The 19,166-nt window shown below is 45.4% G+C and overlaps 1 pseudogene; it reads right to left on the reverse strand.

The window, feature by feature from the left end:
- Nucleotides 1-19,166, reverse strand: part of LOC139228647 (zinc finger protein 585A-like) — a 74,924-nt pseudogene that overhangs the window by 29,429 nt on the left and 26,329 nt on the right.

Here is a 19,166-nt window from a genome sequence, read left to right on the forward strand (position 1 = left end):
GAGTGTGTTAGACACCAGGATAACAAAAAATACATGACCTGGAACATCCACGGGGGTGTGATCCTGACAGTTTCTCTGGGATCACTCCTGCTGCGGAACTCCATCACTGACCCTGCTGAAAGTTGTAGGCTCAGGGAGTGGGGCCTCCAGGAGTGGACTGTAAAAAAGATGGGTTTCGGTATTCTGACAAATATATGTTGAGGAACCAGAGGAATCCTTACGATGGGAACAATCTGGGGATTTACTGGCCAGCATAGGTCGATGGTGAAGGGGCATAGTTTCAGAATAAGGGGTCGCCCATTTAAAACGGAAATTAGGAGGAACTTTTTCTCTCAGAGGGTCGTGAATCTTTGGAATTCTACACTAGAAAGCTGTGAGGCTGGATCATTGAATATATTTAAGGTGAAGATGGACAGATTTTTGAATGATAAGGGCGTCGAAGGTTATGGGGAGAGGGCAGGGAAGTGGAGTTGAGGCCAAGATCAGATCAGCCATGATCTTATTAAATAGCAGAGCAGGCTTGAGGGCGAAATGGCCTACTCCTGCTCCTATTTCTTATGTTGAACGACTGAGCATCCACAACCCTCTGGAGTATAGAATTCCAAATATTTTCACAATCCTGAGTGAAGAAATTCCTCTTCATCTCAGTCTAAAATGGCCAACCCTTGATCCTGAGACTGTGTAACCTTGTTCTAGACTCCCCAGCCAGGGGGAACATCCTAATGGCCAACTCCTGCTCCTATTTCCTCTGTTCTTATTTATTTTATTCTCACTCTGCATACAGGAGTTGAAGTTTTCAAGATATTAGTTGGAACTGATAGGGTAGGTAGAGAGAAACTATTTCCATTGGTTGGGGAATCTAGGGCGAGGGAACATGGCCTGAAAATTAGAGCCAGGCCTTTCAGGAGTGAAGTTGGGAAACACTTCTTACTCACAAAGGGTGGGAGATGTTTGGAACTCTCTTCCGCTAACAGCAGTTGATGCTAGGTCAGTTGTTAATTTTAAATCGGAGATTGATAGATTTTTGTCAACCAAAGGTATGAAGGGATATGGGGCAAAGGCGGGTATATGGAGTCAGCTCACAGATCAGTCGTGAATCATTGAAACTTACAGCACAGGAGGTTGTTCGACCCGTTGTGCCTGTGCTGGCTCTTTGAAAGATACGTCATGTTTAGTCCCATACAACGCTTTTTGTCCGTAACCCTGCAAGGTCCTGATCCTCAAGTACCTGTCCAACTCCGTTAAAATTAGTAATGGAATCAGTTCCACCACCTTTTCAGGTAGAACATTCAGATCCCGACAACTCTTGGCTGGTACAGAAATTGCTGAACTTGATGTTGAGTCTGAAGGCTGTAAAATGCTCAATCGAAAGATGAGGTGCTGTTCCTCGAGCTTCCGTTGAGCTTCATTGGAACTGTATAGGATGCCGAGGACAGAGAGGTCAGAGTGGGAGTGGGACAGAGAATTAAAATGGCAAGAGACCAGAAGCTCAGGGTCACACTTGCGGACTGAATGGAGGTGTTCAGCAAAGCGATCACACAATCTGCGTTTGGTCTGTCCAATGTAGAGACTGCATCGTGAGCAGTGAATACAGTATACTAAATTGAAAGTACAAGTAAATCACTGTTTTGTTTCATCCCAAGAAACCTTGAGAATAACCCGAAGGGAGTGACTTTATTTGAAGAGTAAAGATTACAGAATAAGGCAACAGATTGCCAGAATATTAATCTCCAGCCCAGTTACAGGGGTTATTATCAGCAGAAACAAATCCCAACTGTCAGAATGAATATGGTTCAGTCCTGGATGTAATTAACAGCAGAATCCAACCCCTACATCACTTGTGAACTCGCTGGTGTTTCAGCAGGTAGGATATCAGAGGGAATCTCTTCCCGCACACAGAGCAGGTGAACGGCCTCTCCCTAGTGTGAGTGCGTTGGTGTGTCAGCAGGTGGTGTGACAGAGTGAATCTCTTCCCACACAAGGAACAGGTGAATGGCCTCTCCCCAGTGTGACTGCGTTGGTGTGTCAGCACAGCATTAGTGCTTTTAAAGCTCTTCTCACAGTAAGAACATTTAAAAGGTCTGTAATCCGTGTGAACTCGCTGGTGTGCCAGGAGGTTTGATAGAGCATTAAATCCATTCCCACATTCAATGCAGGTGAACGGCCTCTCTCCAGTATGAATATGCTGGTGTGACAGAAGGTGAGATGAATAAGTGAATCCCTTCCCACACACAGAGCAGGTAAACGGCTTCTCCCCAGTGTGACTGCGTCGATGATATTCCAGCTTAGACGGGTAATTGAATCCCTTCCCACAGTCCCCACATTTCCACGGTTTCTCCATGGTGCGGGTGCCCTTGTGTCTCTCCAGGTTGGATGATCAGTTGCAGCCTTGTCCACACACACAACACGTGTACGGTTTCTCCCCGCTGTGAACAGTGCGATGTTTTTTCAGGCTGTGTAACTGGTTAAAGCTCTTTCCACAGTCAGTGCACTGGAACACTCTCACTCGGGTGTGTGTGTCTCGGTGCTTTTCCAGTCACACTGATGTTTGAAATCTTTTCCCATGGGCAGAACAGACAAACATTTCTCCTTCCACATTCAAAGGCCAATGATATTCAGGTAAAGATGAATCGAGGGACTCTGTCAGATCTTGATGTGATGTTTGGTTTGAGTTTCCCATCTGTAAATCCTCCCTTTCTAATACCCTGTAAAAGAGTTTACAAAAGTCATCACTAAGTCCAGGATAGAAAATCAGGACAGATAATTCTAGCTTCTATAGAATATTATTTCCTCTCTTGTTCCCACAAGCATTTGATCCAATCAAACTAAAAGGCAGCAAAATAAACATCAAAAGCAAAGGTAACGTTCCCAACTAAAGCAGAATGTTGTTCCCAGTGTCGATGAGACACTCCGTACCCTGAGGTGCCACTGGTCACGGAAGGCACCAAGCGAACCAGTGGACACCGCATGCTCCCTCTCCAGAGTCATCCGGGCATGGATAAGACAAAAGGCGACAAGAATTAGGCGCAGGAATCGGCCATACGACCCCTCGAGCCTGCTCTACCATTCAATATCATGGCCGATCTTCAACCTCAATTCCACTTTCCCACCCTATTTCCATATTCTTTGATTCCCCAGAGTCCAAAAATCCACCTATCTCAGCCTTGAATATACTCAACGCCTCAGCATTCACAATCTTTTGGGGTAGAGAATTCCAAACATTTACAACCCTCTGAGTGAAGAAATTCCTTCTCATCTCAGTCTTATATGGCAGACCCCCTATCCTGAGTCTATGCCCCCTAGTTCTAGACTCTCTAGCCGGGGGAAAGAACCTCTCAGCATCTACCCTAATCCCCCTCAGAATTTTATGTGTTTCAATGATATCACCTCTCATTCTTCTAAACTCCAGAGAGTATAGGCCTATTCTACACAATCTCTCATACGACAAACCCCCCATCCCAGGAATCAAGTTGGTGAACCTTTGTTGCACTCCAAGGCAAGTATATCCTTCCTCAGATAAGGTGTCCAAAACAGTGCACAGTACTGCAGGTGTGGTCTCACCAAGGCCTTTTACAATTCTAGCAAGACTTCCTTACTCTTGTACTCCAACCACCTTGTAGTAAAGGCCAACATGCCTTCCTAATTGCTTGTTGTACCTGCATGCCAGCTCACTGTACAAGAACACCCAAATCTCTCAAAACACTAACATTTATTACATTTTCATCATTTAAAAAAAGATTCTGTTTTTCTATTCTTCCTACCGAAGTGAATAAGCTCACATTTCCCCACATGAAATTCCATTTGCCATGTTCTTTGTGTCCTCCTCACAGTGTACTTTCCCACCTAGCTTTGTATCATCAGCAAACTTGATGCATTACATTTGGTCCCTTCATCCAAGTCTTTGATATAGACTGTTAATAGCTGATGCCAAAGCACTAGCACCCCACAAATTACAGCCTGCCAACCAGATAATTATCCATTTATTCCTACTCTCTGTTTTCCGACCATTAACCAATCCTCCATCCATGCCCCCAACTCCATGAGCTCTTACCTTGCATTTTATGTGCACCACCACAAATGCATTTTGGAAATCCGACAATATTACATCCACTGGTTCCCCTTCATCCACCAAACCTGCTAGTTACATCCTCAAAAAACGAATAAATTTGTTAAGCATGATTTCCCTTTCATAAAATCATGTTCACTCTGCCTAATAAGAACATAAGAATTAGGAACAGGAGTAGGCCATCGAGCCCCTCGAGCCTGCTCCGCCATTCAATAAGTCCATGGCCAGATCAGCCATGATCTCAGCTCCACTTACCCGCCCGCTCCCCGTAACCCTTAATTCCCTTATTGGTTAAAAATCTATCTATCTGTGACTTGAATACATTCAATGAGCTAGCCTCAACTGCTTCCTTGGGCAGAGAATTCCACAGATTCACAACCCTCTGGGAGAAGAAATTCCTTCTCAACTCGGTTTTAAATTGGCTCCCCCATATTTTGAGGCTGTGCCCCCTAGTTCTAGTCTCCCCGACCAGTGGAAACAACCTCCCTGCCTCTATCTTGTCTATCCGTTTCATTATTTTAGATGTTTCTATAAGATCACCCCTCATCCTTCTGAATTCCAACGAGTAAAGATCCAGTCTACTCAATCTATCATCATAAGGTAACCGCCTCATCTCCGGAATCAGCCTAGTGAATCGTCTCTGTACCCCCTGCAAAGCCAGTATATCCTTCCTTAAGTAAGGTGACCAAAACCGCACGCACTACTCCAGGTGCGGCCACACCAATACCCTGTACAGTTGCAGCAGGACCTCCCTGCTTTTATACTCCATCCCTCTTGCAATGAAGACCAACATTCCATTCGCCTTCCTGATTACCTGCTGCACCTGCAAACTAATCTTTTGGGATTCATGCACAAGGACCCCCAGGTCCCTCTGTACCTCAGCATGTTGTAATTTCTCCCCATTCAAATAATATTCCCTTTTACTGTTTTTTCCCCAAGGTGGATGACCTCACACTTTCCGACATTGTATTCCATCTGCCAAACCTTAGCCCATTCGCTTAACCTATCTAAATCTCTTTGTAGCCTCTCGGTGTCCTCTACACAACCCGCTTTCCCACTAATCTTTGTGTCATCTGCAAATTTTGTTACACTACACTCTGTCCCCTCTTCCAGGTCATCTATGTATATTGTAAACAGTTGTGGTCCCAGCACCAATCCCTGTGGCACACCACTAACCACCGATTTCCAACCCGAAAAGGACCCATTTATCCCGACTCTGCTTTCTGTTAGCCAGCCAATTCTCTATCCATGCTAATACATTTCCTCTGACTCCGCGTATCTCTATCTTCTACAGTAACCTTTTGTGTGGCACCTTATCGAATGCCTTTTGGAAATCTAAATACACCACATCCATCGGTACACCTCTATCCACCATGCTCGTTATATCCTCAAAGAATTCCAGTAAATTAGTTAAACATGATTTCCCCTTCATGAATCCATGCTGCGTCTGCTTGATTGCACTATTCCTATCTAGACGTCCCGCTATTTCTTCCTTAATGATAGTTTCAATCATTTTCCCCACTACAGATGTTAAACTAACCGGCCTATAGTTACCTGCCTTTTGTCTGCCCCCTTTTTTAAACAGAGGCGTTACATTAGCTGCTTTCCAATCCGCTGGTACCTCCCCAGAGTCCAGAGAATTTTGGTAGATTATAACGAATGCATCTGCTATAACTTCCGCCATCTCTTTTAATACCCTGGGATGCATTTCATCAGGACCAGGGGACTTGTCTACCTTGAGTCCCATTAGCCTGTCCAGCACTACCTCCCTAGTGATAGTGATTGTCTCAAGGTCCTCCCTTCCCACATTCCTGTGACCAGCAATTTTTGGCATGGTTTTTGTGTCTTCCACTGTGAAGACCGAAGCAAAATAATTGTTTAAGGTCTCAGCCATTTCCACATTTCCCATTATTAAATCCCCCTTCTCATCTTTGAAGGGACCAACATTTACTTTAGTCACTCTTTTCCATTTTATATATCTGTAAAAGCTTTTACTATCTGTTTTTATGTTTTGCGCAAGTTTACCTTCATAATCTATCTTTCCTTTCTTTATTGCTTTTTTAGTCATTCTTTGCTGTTGTTTAAAATTTTCCCAATCTTCTAGTTTCCCACTAACCTTGGCCACCTTATACGCATTGGTCTTTGATTTGATACTCTCCTTTATTTACCATGATTTTCTAAGTGCCCTGTTACCACTTCTTTAGTAATGGATTCCAGTATTTTCCCAAGGACTGATGTCAGGCTAACTGGCCCGTAGTTGCCCGTTTTTCCTCTCCCTTCCTTTTTGACCGCAGAAGAGTGACCCACCCATGGGCCCCGCCCATCCTGGACCTACAGGAGAAGATCCTCTGACTTACCCCCCCCCTCCCCGCACCAGGCGACCAAAGATTAGCAGTTGAGGAGCAGCCCCTTCAGGTAACTATCGAGGGGCTGCAACCTCTCACACTGAATACACACATAGCCCATGGACTCCTCTTGGCCGCAAATATCACAGGCGCCCTGGGAGTAAGATGAAGCAGAAAAAGAGCACGAATGACAAATGTTAGGTCAAGAATACATCTGAGAATCTGGCTAAATACAGAAAGTTCAGAGAAGTGAAAGAAAGTAAGAGGGGAAAAAAGGGGATGAGAATAGAATGGCAGCTAACATAAAAGATAATTCAAAAGTCTTCTATAGGTATCTAAATGGTAAATGGGTAGTAAGAGGAGGGGTGGGCCGATTAGGACCAAAAAGGAGACCTACACATGGAGGGAGCGGCTATGGCTGAGGTACTAAATAAGTACTTTGCATCTGTCTTCACCAAGAAAGGAGATGCTGCCATAGACATAGTAAAGGATGAGGTAGAGTAGATACTGGATGGGATAATAATTGATAAAGATGAGCTACTAGAAAGGCTGGCTGTACTTAAAGTAGATAAGTCACCAGGACTGGATGGGATGCATTCTATAATGCTGAGGGAAGTGAAGTAAGAAATCACTGAGATACTGGCCATAATCTTCCAATCCTCTTTAGAAACGGGAGTGGTGCCAGAGGACTGGAGAATTGCAAATGTTACAAGCTTTTTCAACAAAAAAGTGTAAAGATAAATCCATCAACTAAAGGACGGTCAGTTCAACATCGGTAGTGGGGAATCTGTTAGAAACAATATTTAGGGACAAAATTAACATGTATTTATACAATGCCATTAACATGGTGAAACGTCCCAAGGTACTTCACAGGAGTATTATGAGATAATAAATTTGATACCGAGACGCATAAGTAGATATTAGCACAGGTGACCAAAAGCTTGGTTAAAGAGGATAAGAAATAAGACCAAGAGTAGGCCACCTGGCCCCTCGAGCCTGCTCCGCCATTTAATAAGATCATGGCTGATCTGATCATGGACTCAGCTTCACTTCCCTGCCCGCTCCCCTTAACCCTTTATTACCTTATTGCTCAAAAATCTATCTATCTCCGCCTTAAATATATTCAATGACCCAGCCTCCACAGCTCTCTGGGTCAGAGAATTCCATAGTTTTATAACCCGCGGAGAAGAAATTCCTCCTCAGCTCAGTTTTAAATTGGCAGCCTCTTATTAAGAACATAAGAACATAAGAATTAGGAACAGGAGTAGGCCATCTAGCCCCTCGAGCCTGCCCCGCCATTCAACAAGATCATGGCTGATCTGGCTGTGGACTCAGCTCCACTTACACACCCGCCCGCTCCCCATAACCCTTAATTCCCTTATTGGTTAAAAATCTATCTATCTGTGACTTGAATACATTCAATGAACTAGCCTCAACTGCTTCCTTGGGCAGAGAATTCCACAGATTCACAACCCTCTGGGAGAAGAAATTCCTTCTCAACTCGGTTTTAAATTGGCTCCCCCGTATTTTGAGGTTGTGCCCCCTAGTTCTAGTCTCCCCGACCAGTGGAAACAACCTCCCTGCCTCTATCTTGTCTATCCGTTTCATTATTTTAGATGTTTCTATAAGATCACCCCTCATCCTTCTGAACTCCAATGAGTAAAGACCCAGTCTACTCAATCTATCATCATTAGGTAACCCCCTCATCTCCAGAATCAGCCTCGTGAATCGTCTCTGTACCCCCTCCAAAGCTAGTATATCCTTCCTTAAGTAAGGTGACCAAAACTGCATGCAGTGCTCCAGGTGCAGCCTCACCAATACCCTATACAGTTGCAGAAGGACCTCCCTGCTTTTGTACTCCATCCCTCTCGCAATGAAGGCCAACATTCCATTCGCCTTCCTGATTACCTGCTGCACCTGCAAACTAACTTTTTGGGATTCATGCACAAGGATCCTTGGAGATGGAGCACGCGGTGTCCACCGGTACGCTCGCGGCCTTCCGCGAGAGGTGGGCACCGGAGGGACTGGAGTGCATCATCACGCCCGGCAACCAAATTTTAATTTGATTTTACGTTTTAAAGTTTAATTTGTTTTAATTGCCGGTGCTTTTAGTGTCCCCCTTCCCTTTTATAGGGGGCACTGGGGAGAATTGTGATTTTAGTGCCCAAAAAAAAAAAGAAAAACACAAAAAAAAAAAGGGGGGGGGGGGGGAAAAAGGGCCTTGTAAATGTCTGGAGTGTCACCCAGGTCGGGTGGCACCGTTTAATGTTTTTATGTTTTGCAGGTAAACTCAAAAGAGTTTCATGCACAAGGATCCTTGGAGATGGAGCACGCGGTGTCCACCGGTACGCTCGCGGCCTTCCGCGAGAGGTGGGCACCGGAGGGACTGGAGTGCATCATCACGCCGGGCAACCAAATTTTAATTTGATTTTACGTTTTAAAGTTTAATTTGTTTTAATTGCCGGTGCTTTTAGTGTCCCCTTCCCTTTTATAGGGGGCACTGGAGAAAAAAAGTGATTTTAGTGCCCCCAAAAAAAAAACCACAAAAAAGGAAAAAAAGGGCCTTGTAAATGTCTGGTGTGTCATCCAGGTCGGGTGGCACGGATTAATGTTTTATGTTTTCAGATAAACTCCAAAAAGAGTTTCATGCACAAGGACCCCCAGGTCCCTCTGCACCGCAGCATGATGTAATTTCTTCCCATTCAAATAATATTCTCTTTTACTGTTTTTTTTCCCCCCCAAGGTGGATGACCTCACACTTTCCGACATTGTATTCCATCTGCCAAACCTTAGCCCATTCGCTTAACCTATCTAAATCTCTTTGCAGCCTTTCTGTGTCCTCTTCACAACCCCCTTTCCCACTAATCTTTGTGTCATCTGCAAATTTTATTACACTACACTCTGTCCCCTCTTCTAGGTCATCTATGTATATTGTAAACAGTTGTGTTCCCAGCACCGATCCCTGTGGCACACAACTAACCACCGATTTCCAAACCGAAATGGACCCATTTATCCCGACTCTCTGCTTTCTGTTCGCCAGCCAATTCTCTATCCATGCTAATACATTTCCTCTGACTCCGCGTACCCTTATCTTCTGCAGTAACCTTTTGTGTGGCACCTTATCGAATGCCTTTTGAAAATCTAAATACTCCACATCCATCAGTACACCTCTATCCACCATGCTCGTTATATCCTCAAAGAATTCCAGTAAATTAGTTAAACATGATTTCCCCTTCATGAGACCTTTATTCTGAGACTGTGTGCCCTTGCTTTAGTTTCCCCCACAAGTAGAAATATCCTCTCTGCATCCACCTTGTCGAGCCCACTCATTATCTTATATGTCTCGATAAGATCACCTCTCCAATGTGTATAGGCCCAACCTATCTTCATAAATCAATCCCCTCATCTTCGGAATCAACCTAGTGAACCTTCTCTGAACAGCCTCCAACGCAAGTATATCTTTCCTTAAATGCAGAGACCAAAACTGTACGCAGTACTCTCGGTGTGGCCTCACCAATACCCTGTTTCATTGTAGCAGGACTTCTCTGCTTTTATACTCTATCCCCTTTGCAATAAAGGCCAAAGTTCCATTTGCCTTCCTGATTACTTGCTGTACCTGCATATTAACTTTTTGTGTTTCATGAAAAGGACTCCCAGGTCCCTTTGTACTGCAGCACTTTGCAATTTTTCTCCATTTAAATTATAATTTGCTTTTCTATTATTTCTGCCAAAGTGGATAACCACACATTTTCACACATTATACTCCATCTGCCAAATTTTTGCCCACTCACTTAGCCTGTCTATATCCCTTTGCAGATTTTTTTGTGTCCTCCTCACAATTTGCTTTCCCACCTATCTTTGTATCATCAGCAAACATAGAAACATAGAAAATAGGTGCAGGAGTAGGCCATTCGGCCCTTCTAGCCTGCACCGCCATTCAATGAGTTCATGGCTGAACATGCAACTTCAGTACCCCATTCTGCTTTCTCGCCATACCCCTTGATCCCCCTAGTAGTAAGGACTTCATCTAACTCCTTTTTGAAACTTGACTACATTACACTCGGTCCCTTCATCCAAGTCATTAATATAGATTGTAAATAGTTGTGGACCCAACACCGATCCCTGCGGCTCTCCACTAGTTACTATTTCCAACCGGAAAATGACCCATTTATCCCGACGCTCTTTTCTGTTAGTTAGCCAATCCTCTATCCATGCTAATATATTACCCCCAACCCCGTGAACTTTTATCTTGGGCAGTAACCTTGTATGTGGCACCTTATCGAATGCCTTCTGGAAATCCAAATACACCACGTCCACTGGTTCCCCCTTATCCACCCTGCTCATTATATCTTCAAAGGACTCCAGCAAATTTGTCAAACATGATTTCCCTTTCATAAAACAATGCTAACTCTGCTTGATTGAATTATGCTTTTCTAAATGTCCCACTACTGCTTCCTAAACAATGGAGTCCAGCATTTTCCCAACGACAGATGTTAAGCTAGCTTTCCATGCCATGGATTTTATCCTGTAACTGTCGTTGGGAAAATGCTAGAGTCCATTATTAAGGAAGCAGTAGCAGGTCATTTAGAAAAGCATAATTCAACCTGCTTTTTGTCTGCCTCCTTTTTTAAATAGGGGCATTACATTTGGGTCCACCCAGAATCCAGGGAATTTTGGTAGATTACAACCAATGCATCCACTATCTCTGCAGCCACTTTTTTAAAGACCCTAGGATGTAAGCCATCAGGTCCAGAGGGCTTGTCCACCTTTATTCCTATTATTTTACCGAGTACTACTTCATTAGTGATAGCAATTGTATTAAGTTCCTCCCTCCCTATAGCCCCTTGATTATCCACAATTGGGATGTTTTTAGTGTTTACTACCAAATACAAAATATTTGTTCAACGTCTCTGCCATTTCCCTGTTTTCCATTATTAATTCCACGTTGTCGAGGGCTGCGCTGTGGATCTTGATGACTGGGGAGGGGTGGGCGGTGCTGTGTGGCAAGGACAGGCTGGTGGAGGACCTTTGTCTTACGGATGTTTAGTGTAAGGCCCATGCTTTCGTATGCCTCAGACAATGTGGAGCATTTCCCATAACTCGGGAGCCTCTTATCAATAAAAGCAGACATTGATGAGGAGATTCAACACCGCCTTCAGTGCGCCAGTGCAGCCTTCGGCCGCCTGAAGAAGAGTGTTCGAAGACCAGGCCCTCAAATCTACCACCGAGCTCATGGTGTACAGGGCTGTAGTAATACCCGCCCTCCTGTATGGCTCAGAGGAATGAACCATGTATAGTAGACACCTCATGTTGCTGGAGATATATCACCAACGATGTCTTCGCAAGATCCTATAAATCCCCTGGGAGGACAGGCGCACCAACATCAACGTCCTCGTCCTGGCTACCATCCCAACATTGAAGCACTGACCACACTCAATCAGCTCCGCTGGGCAGGCCACATAGTTCGCATGCCAGACACGAGACTCCCAAAGCAAGTGCTCTACGCGGAGCTCCTTCACGGCAAACAAGCCAAAGGCGGGCAGCAGAAACGCTACAAGGACACCCTCAAAGCCTCCCTCATAAAGTGCGACATCCCCACTGACACCTGGGAGTCCCTGGCCAAAGACTGCCCTAAGTGGAGAAAGTGCATCCGGGAGGGCGCTGAGCACTTGGAGTCTCAACGCCGAGAGCATGTAGAAATCAAGGACAGACAGCGGAAAGAGCGTGCGGCAAACCAGTCCCACCAACCCCTTCCTTCAACGACTATCTGTCCCACCTGTTTTAGAGTCTGTGGCTCTCGTATTGGACTGTTCAGCCACCAAAGAACTCTATCCAGGAGTGGAAGCAAGTCTTCCTCGATTCCGCGGGACTGCCTATGATGATGATGATTATTATTATTAATTCCCCAGTCTCATCCTCTAGTGGACCAACATTTACTTTAGCCACTCTTTTCCTTTTTATGTACCTGCAGGAACTCTTACTATCTGTTTTTATATTTCGTGTTAGTTTACTTTCATAATCTATCTTCCCTCTCTATCATTTTTTTTTAAGCTTCCCAATCCTCTGGCCTCCCACTAATCTTGGCCACATTGTTTTCAATTTGATCCCATCCCATATTTCTGTAGATCGCCACGAATGGTTACACCTTCTCTTACAGTCTATCCTGCTCATTGGGATATATTTTTTTGCGAGTTATGAAATATCTCCTTAAATGTCTGCCATTGCTCAGCAATCGTCCCACACTTTAATCTATTTTCCCAGTCCACTTTAGCCAACTCTGCCCTCACACCTCTATAGTCTTTATTTAAGCTTAGGACACTGGTTTGAGATCCAATTTTCTCACCCTACAACTGAATTTAAAATTCAACCATGTTATGGTCACTCATCCCTAGAGGATCCTTTATTACGAGATCATTTATTAATCCTGTCTCATTACACAGTACCAGATCTAAGACAGCCTGCTCCCTGGTTGGTTCCGCAACATACTGTTTAAGGAAACTATCCCGGATACACTCTACGAACTCTTCCTCAAGGCTACCCTGGCCAATTTGCTTTGTCCAATCAATATGAAGGTTAAAATCACCCATGATTATTGCCGCTCCTTTACTACAAGCCTCCATTATTTCTTGATTTATACTCCGTCCAACAATGTAGCTACTGTTAGGGGGCCTATAGACTATGCCCACCAGCGAACTTTTGCCCCTTATTATTCCTTATCTCCACCCAAACTGATTTAATATCTTGATCTTCTGAGCCAATATCGTTTCTCACTAATGCACTGATCTCATCCTTTATTAACAGTGCTACCCCACCTCCTTTTCCTTTCTGTCTGTCTGTCTGTCCTTCTGAATTGCCAAATACCCCTGAATATTTAGTTGTCAGCCTTGGTCACCTTGCCACCACGTCTCTAACGGCTATCAGATCATACCCATTTGTGCCGTCAACTCATCTATTTTGTTACAAATGCTCCATGAATTCAGGTAAAAAGCTTTTAAACTTGTTTTACTACCATTTTTTCCTGCTTTGACCCCAATTTCTGATTCACCTTTATGTTTATACATTCTGTCCCTTCCTGGCACGCTCTAGTTTTCATTTCCTCTAGTGCTACCCTGCTCTATTGCCTTCTCCTTACTCTTTGACTTTTTAATTTCCGCTCATCTGAATCCCCCCCGCCCCCCACTAATTAGTTTAAAGCCCTCTCTGCAGCCCTAGTTATTTGATTCACCAGGTCCCTAGTCCCAGCACGGTTCAAGTGGAGTCCGTCCGAATGGAACAACTCCCAGTGTCCCACAAACCAAAACCCATTTCTCCCACACCAGTCTTTGAGCCACGTGTTTAATTCTCTGATCTTATTGACCCTATGCAAATTTGCTCGTGGCTCAGGTAGTAATCCAGAGATTATTATCTTTGTGGTTCTGCTTTTTAATTTGGCCCCTAGCTGCTCATATTCCTTCAACAGAACTTCTTTCTTTGTCCTATCTATGTCATTGGTACCCACGTGGATCACGGCAACTGGATCTTCCTCCTCCCACTCCAAGTTCCTCTCCAGCCCAGAGGAGATGTCCTTAACCCTGGCACCAGGCAGGCAACACAGCCTTCGGGACTCATGCTCTCAGCTGCAGAGAACAGTATCTATCCCCCGAATGATCCTGACCCCTACCACTACAACATTTCTTTTTACTCCCCCCACTTGAATGGCCCCCTGTACCATGGTGCTGTGGTCAGTTTGCTCATCCTCCTTGCAGTCCCTGCTCTCGTCCACACAGGGAGTAAGAGCCTCGAACCTGTTGGACAAGAGCAAGGGCCGAGGCTCCTCCATCACTACATCCTGAGTCCACATAACTTCCTCACTCATAGTCACACCCTCCTGTCCCTGACCATGTATCGAATTTGAATTAATTAATCTAATTGGTGTGACTAGCTCCTGGATCGCGGCGTCCAGGTAACTCTCCCCCTCCCTGATGTGTCGTAGTGTCTGTAGCTCGGATTCCAGCTCCATCAACATGGAGCCAAAGTTCCTCGAGCTGTAGACACTTGCTGCAGATGTGGTCGCGATGGCCCTCAATGGGGTCAACCAGCTCCCACATGTAACAGCAGAAACACATCAGCTGTCCTGCCATCTCTAATGTATTTAATTAATTAGATTTCGTTTGTAGTTATTAATCTCGGCCCCGAATCTAATGTCCTTAATTTAAAGCAAGGAAAGAGAGAAAAACTCACCATCCAATCACTTCTCTGCTTTCCTGTGACGTCGAATGTAGTCACTCTGTTCTCCTTTGTTGCCCTTTCTTACCTGCTCGCGCTGCTCCCTGCGGTGGCTGGGCTGTTTTAAGGAGCGTCTTGAAGGAGGGCGGAGAGGTTTAGGCAGGGAGTTCCAGAGCTTGGGGCCCAGGCAACCGAAGGCACGGCCACCAATTGTTGAGTGATTCTAATCAGGGATGCTCAAGAGGGCAGAATTAGAGGAGCGCAGACATCTTGGGGGTGGTTGTAGGCTGGAGGAGATTAGAGAGATTGTGAGGGGCGAGGCCATGGAGCGATTTGAAAATAAGGTTGAGAATTTTGAAATCGAAGCGTAGCTTAACCGGAAGCGAATGTAGGTCAGCGAGCACAGGGTGATAGGTAAGCGGGAGTTGGTGCAAGTTAGGACACGGGCAGCTGAGTTTTGGATCACTTCTAGTTTACGTAGGGTAGAATGTGGGGGGCCACATAGGAGTGCGTTGGAATAGTCAAGTCTAGAGGTAAAAAAGGCATGGATGAGGGCTTTAGCAGCGGATGAGTTGAGGCAGGGGCAGAGACAGGCGATGTTACAGAGGTGAAAATAGGCGGTCTTAGTTATGCTGCTGATATGTGGTCGACAGCTCATTTCAGGGTCAAATATGACACCGTCGTTGCAAACAGTCTGGTTCAGCCTCAGACAGAAGTTGGGGAGAGGGATGGAGTCAGTGGCTAGGGAGTGGAGTTTGTGGCGGGAACCGAAAACAATGGCTTTGGTCTTCCCAATATTCAATTAGAGAAAATTTCTGCTCATCCAGAACTGGATGTTGGACAAGCAGTCTGACAATTTAGAGACCGTGGAGGGGTCAAGAGAAGTGGTAGGGAGGTAGAGCTGGGAGTCATCAGCATACATGTGGAAACTGACCATGTTTTAAGATGATGTCACCAAGGAGCAACACGTGGATGAGAAATAGGAGGAGGCCAAGGATAGATCTAGATCCTTGGGAGACACCAGAGGTAACGATGCAGGAGCGGGAAGATAAGCCGTTGCAGGTGATTCTCTGGCTATGATTAGGTGGATAAGAATGGAACCAGGCGAGTGCAGTCGCACCCAGCTGCATGATGGTGGAGAGGCGCTGGAGAAGCATAGAGTGGTCAACTGTGTCAAAGGCTGCAGACAAGTCAAGAAGGACGAGGAGGGATAGTTAGCCTTTGTCACAGTCACAAAAATGACATTTGTGACATTGATGAGCTATTTCGGTACTGTAACAGGGGCAGAAACCAGATTGAAGGGATTCAAACATGGAATTCCGGGAAAGATGGACACGGATGAGAGAGGCGACAACATATTCAAGGACTTGAGGTTAGAGATTGGGGCGATAGTTTGCATGGATTGAGGGGTGGAGGGTTGTTTTTTTGAGGACAAGGGTGATGAAGGCAGATTTGAGGGAGGGGGGGGGGAATAGTAACCGATGAGAGAGAACCGTTAACAATGTCAGCTAACATCGGAGCCAGAAAAGGAAGTTGTGTGGTCAGCAGTTTGATGGGAATAGGGTCAAGGGAGCAGAAAGTAGGTCTCATGGACAGGATGAGTTCGGAAAGGTCATGAGGAGATCAGATAGAAACTGGAGAAAGATGTGAGGTCAAGGCTAGGGCAGGGGGCTTCCTTAGAGGCAGTTTGGCCCGGTGGGCTAGGGAGAACGAAGGGAAGTGGCAGAGACAGCCGAACAGATGGTCGCAATCTTAGAGATAAAGAAGTCCATGAGCTCCTCACACTTATGGGGTGGAGACCATAAGAGCGGTTTAAAAAGACAGTTAGTAGTGGAGAATAGAAGCCGGGGTTTAACTTTATATTCCAGAATGACAAATGTGGATTAATTTAGGAAAGCCAGTGCAGATTTACTAAAGGCAAATTGTGTTTAACCAACTTGATCAAGTTTTTGGATGAGGTAATAGAGAGGGTTGATGAAAGCAATGCAGTTGTCGTGCTGTACATGGATTTCCAAAAGACGTTCGACAAAGTGCCACATAATAGGCTTGCCAGGAAAGTTGAAGCTCATGGAATAAAAGGGAGAATGGCAGCATGGATACAAAATTGGCTCAGTGACAGGAAACAGAGATTAGTGGTCATAGGTTGTTTTTCAGACTGGAGGATACAGTGGTGTTCCCCAAGGGTTGGTTTTGGGACCACAACTTTTGTTATATATTCATGACTTGGATGTGGGTGTACAGGGCACAATTTCTAAATTTGAGGATGACACAAAACTTGGAAGTATAGTGAACAGCGAGGAGGATATTGATAGACTTCAAGATGACATAGAAAGGCTGGTGGAATGGGCGGACACACGCAGAAAAGTGTGAAGTGATACATTCTGTTAGAAATAATGAGGAGAGGAAATATAAACTAAACTGTACAATCATAAAGGGGGTGCATGAACAGAGAGACCATGGAGTATATGTGCATAAATCGTTGAAGGTGGCAGGGCAGGTTGAGAAAGCGGTTCAAAAAGCTTATGGGATTTTGGGCTTCATGAATAGAGGTATAGTGTACAAAAGCGTGGAAATTATGATGAACCTGTATAAAACACTGGTTCGGCCTCAACTGGAGTATTGTGTCCAATTCTGGGCACCGCACGTTAGGAAGGATGTGAAGGCCTTAGAGAGAATGCAGAAAAGATTTACAAGAATGATTCCAGGGATGAGGGACTTCAGTAACGTGGATAGACTGTAGAAGCTGGGGTTGTTCTCCTTAAAGCAGAGAAGATTGAGAGGGGATTTGATAGAGGTATTCAAAATCATGAAGGGTCTGGACAGAGTATATAGAAACTGTTCCCATTGGCAGAAGGGTCAAGAACCAGAGGACACGGATTTAACGTGATTGGCAAAAGAACCAAAGGCAACATGAGAAAAAACTTTTTTATGCAGCGAGTGGTTAGGATCTGGAATGCACTGCCTGAAGGGGTGGTGGAGGCAGACTCCATCACTGCTTTCAAAAGGGAGTTGTATAAGTACCTGAAGGAGAGAAATTGGTAGGGCTATGGGGAAAAGGCAGGTGAGTGGGACTAGCTGAGGTGCTCTTGCAGAGAGCCAGCTCCGGTTCAATGGGCCGAATGCCCTCCTTCTGTGCTGTAATCATTCTATGATTCTAACGACACTCAGCTCTACCTCACCACCACTTCTCTCGACCCCTCCACAGTCTCTAAATTGTCAGACTGCTTGGACGACATCAAGTACCAGGTGAGCAGAAATCTTCTCCAATTAAATATTGGGAAGACTGAAGCCATTGCCTTTTGTCCCCGTCACAAACTCCGTTCCTTAGCCACTGACTCCATCCCTCTCCCTAGCATGTGTGTCATATCTGACCTTGAACTGAGCGACTGAGCACATATGCGCACCTTAACTAAAACCGTCCATTTCCACCCCTGTGACATTGCCCATCTCCGACCCTGCCTCAGCAGCCCTCATCCGGGTCTTTGTTACCTTTAGACTTGACTATTCCAATGCACTCCTGGTTGGCCTCCCACATTCTATCTTACGTAAACCTGAGGTCATCCAAAACTCAGCAGCCCATGTACAAACTTGCACCGAGTCCCGTTCACCCATCGCCCCCATGCTCACTGACCTACATTGGCTCCTTGTTATGCAACGCCTCAATTTCAAAATTGTCATTCTTGTTCACAAATCCCTCCATGGCCTCGCCCCTCCCTATCTCGAATCTCGTTCAGCCTCACAAGCCCCACCCCCACATATCTGTGCTTCTCAAATTCTGCCCCGAGGATCCCTAATTATAATCGCTTAAACATCAGTGGTCCTGCCTTCTGTTGCCTAGGCCCTAAACTCTGGAACTCCCTCCCTCTGCATGTCAGAGGTTTAAGGGGACATTTCTTCACCCAGAGGCTGGTGGGGGTCTGGTACTGATTGCCTGAAATGGTGGTAGAGACAGAAACCATCACAACATTTAAAAAGTACATGGATCTGCACTTGAAGTGTCGTAACATACAAGGTTGGAAAGGGGGATTAGGCTGGGTAGCTATTTGTTGGCCAGTGGACACGATGGGCCGAATGGCCTCCATCCATGCTGTAAATTTCTATGATTCAAAACCTCTCCGCCTCTCTTCATATGCGCCTCAGTATCAAATTATTCTCTTACAACGCTCCTATGAAACGCCTTTGGATGTTTTACTACATTAAGGGCGCTATATAGATACAAGTTGCTGTTGTGAGGTGAAATACCTGTTGCCCAGGTTGCTCCATCTCCAGGGGACTGGGACCCTGAAGCCCCGCCCACTCATTGTTCATGGCCAGGATGACCGCGCATGCGCCATGACCCCGGCCTGTGCAAGATGGCGGTGGCGGCCATCCGGCCCTGTCACCGCGGGGCAAACACGGGGCCTGAGGCCTGCACTAGATGTTTATAAAGATTCCTAATCCACTCACGAGTCCAATTCCTCCCCAGCCCCCACAATCTCCTACCACCTTCCCGAAGATTCTGTTCAACTGACGGCCTTCTTCAAATCCCGCGCATGCTCAGGCTAAGGGAG

This window comes from Pristiophorus japonicus, chromosome 2, assembly GCF_044704955.1.
Source record: "Pristiophorus japonicus isolate sPriJap1 chromosome 2, sPriJap1.hap1, whole genome shotgun sequence".
NCBI classification, from domain to species: domain Eukaryota; kingdom Metazoa; phylum Chordata; class Chondrichthyes; family Pristiophoridae; genus Pristiophorus; species Pristiophorus japonicus.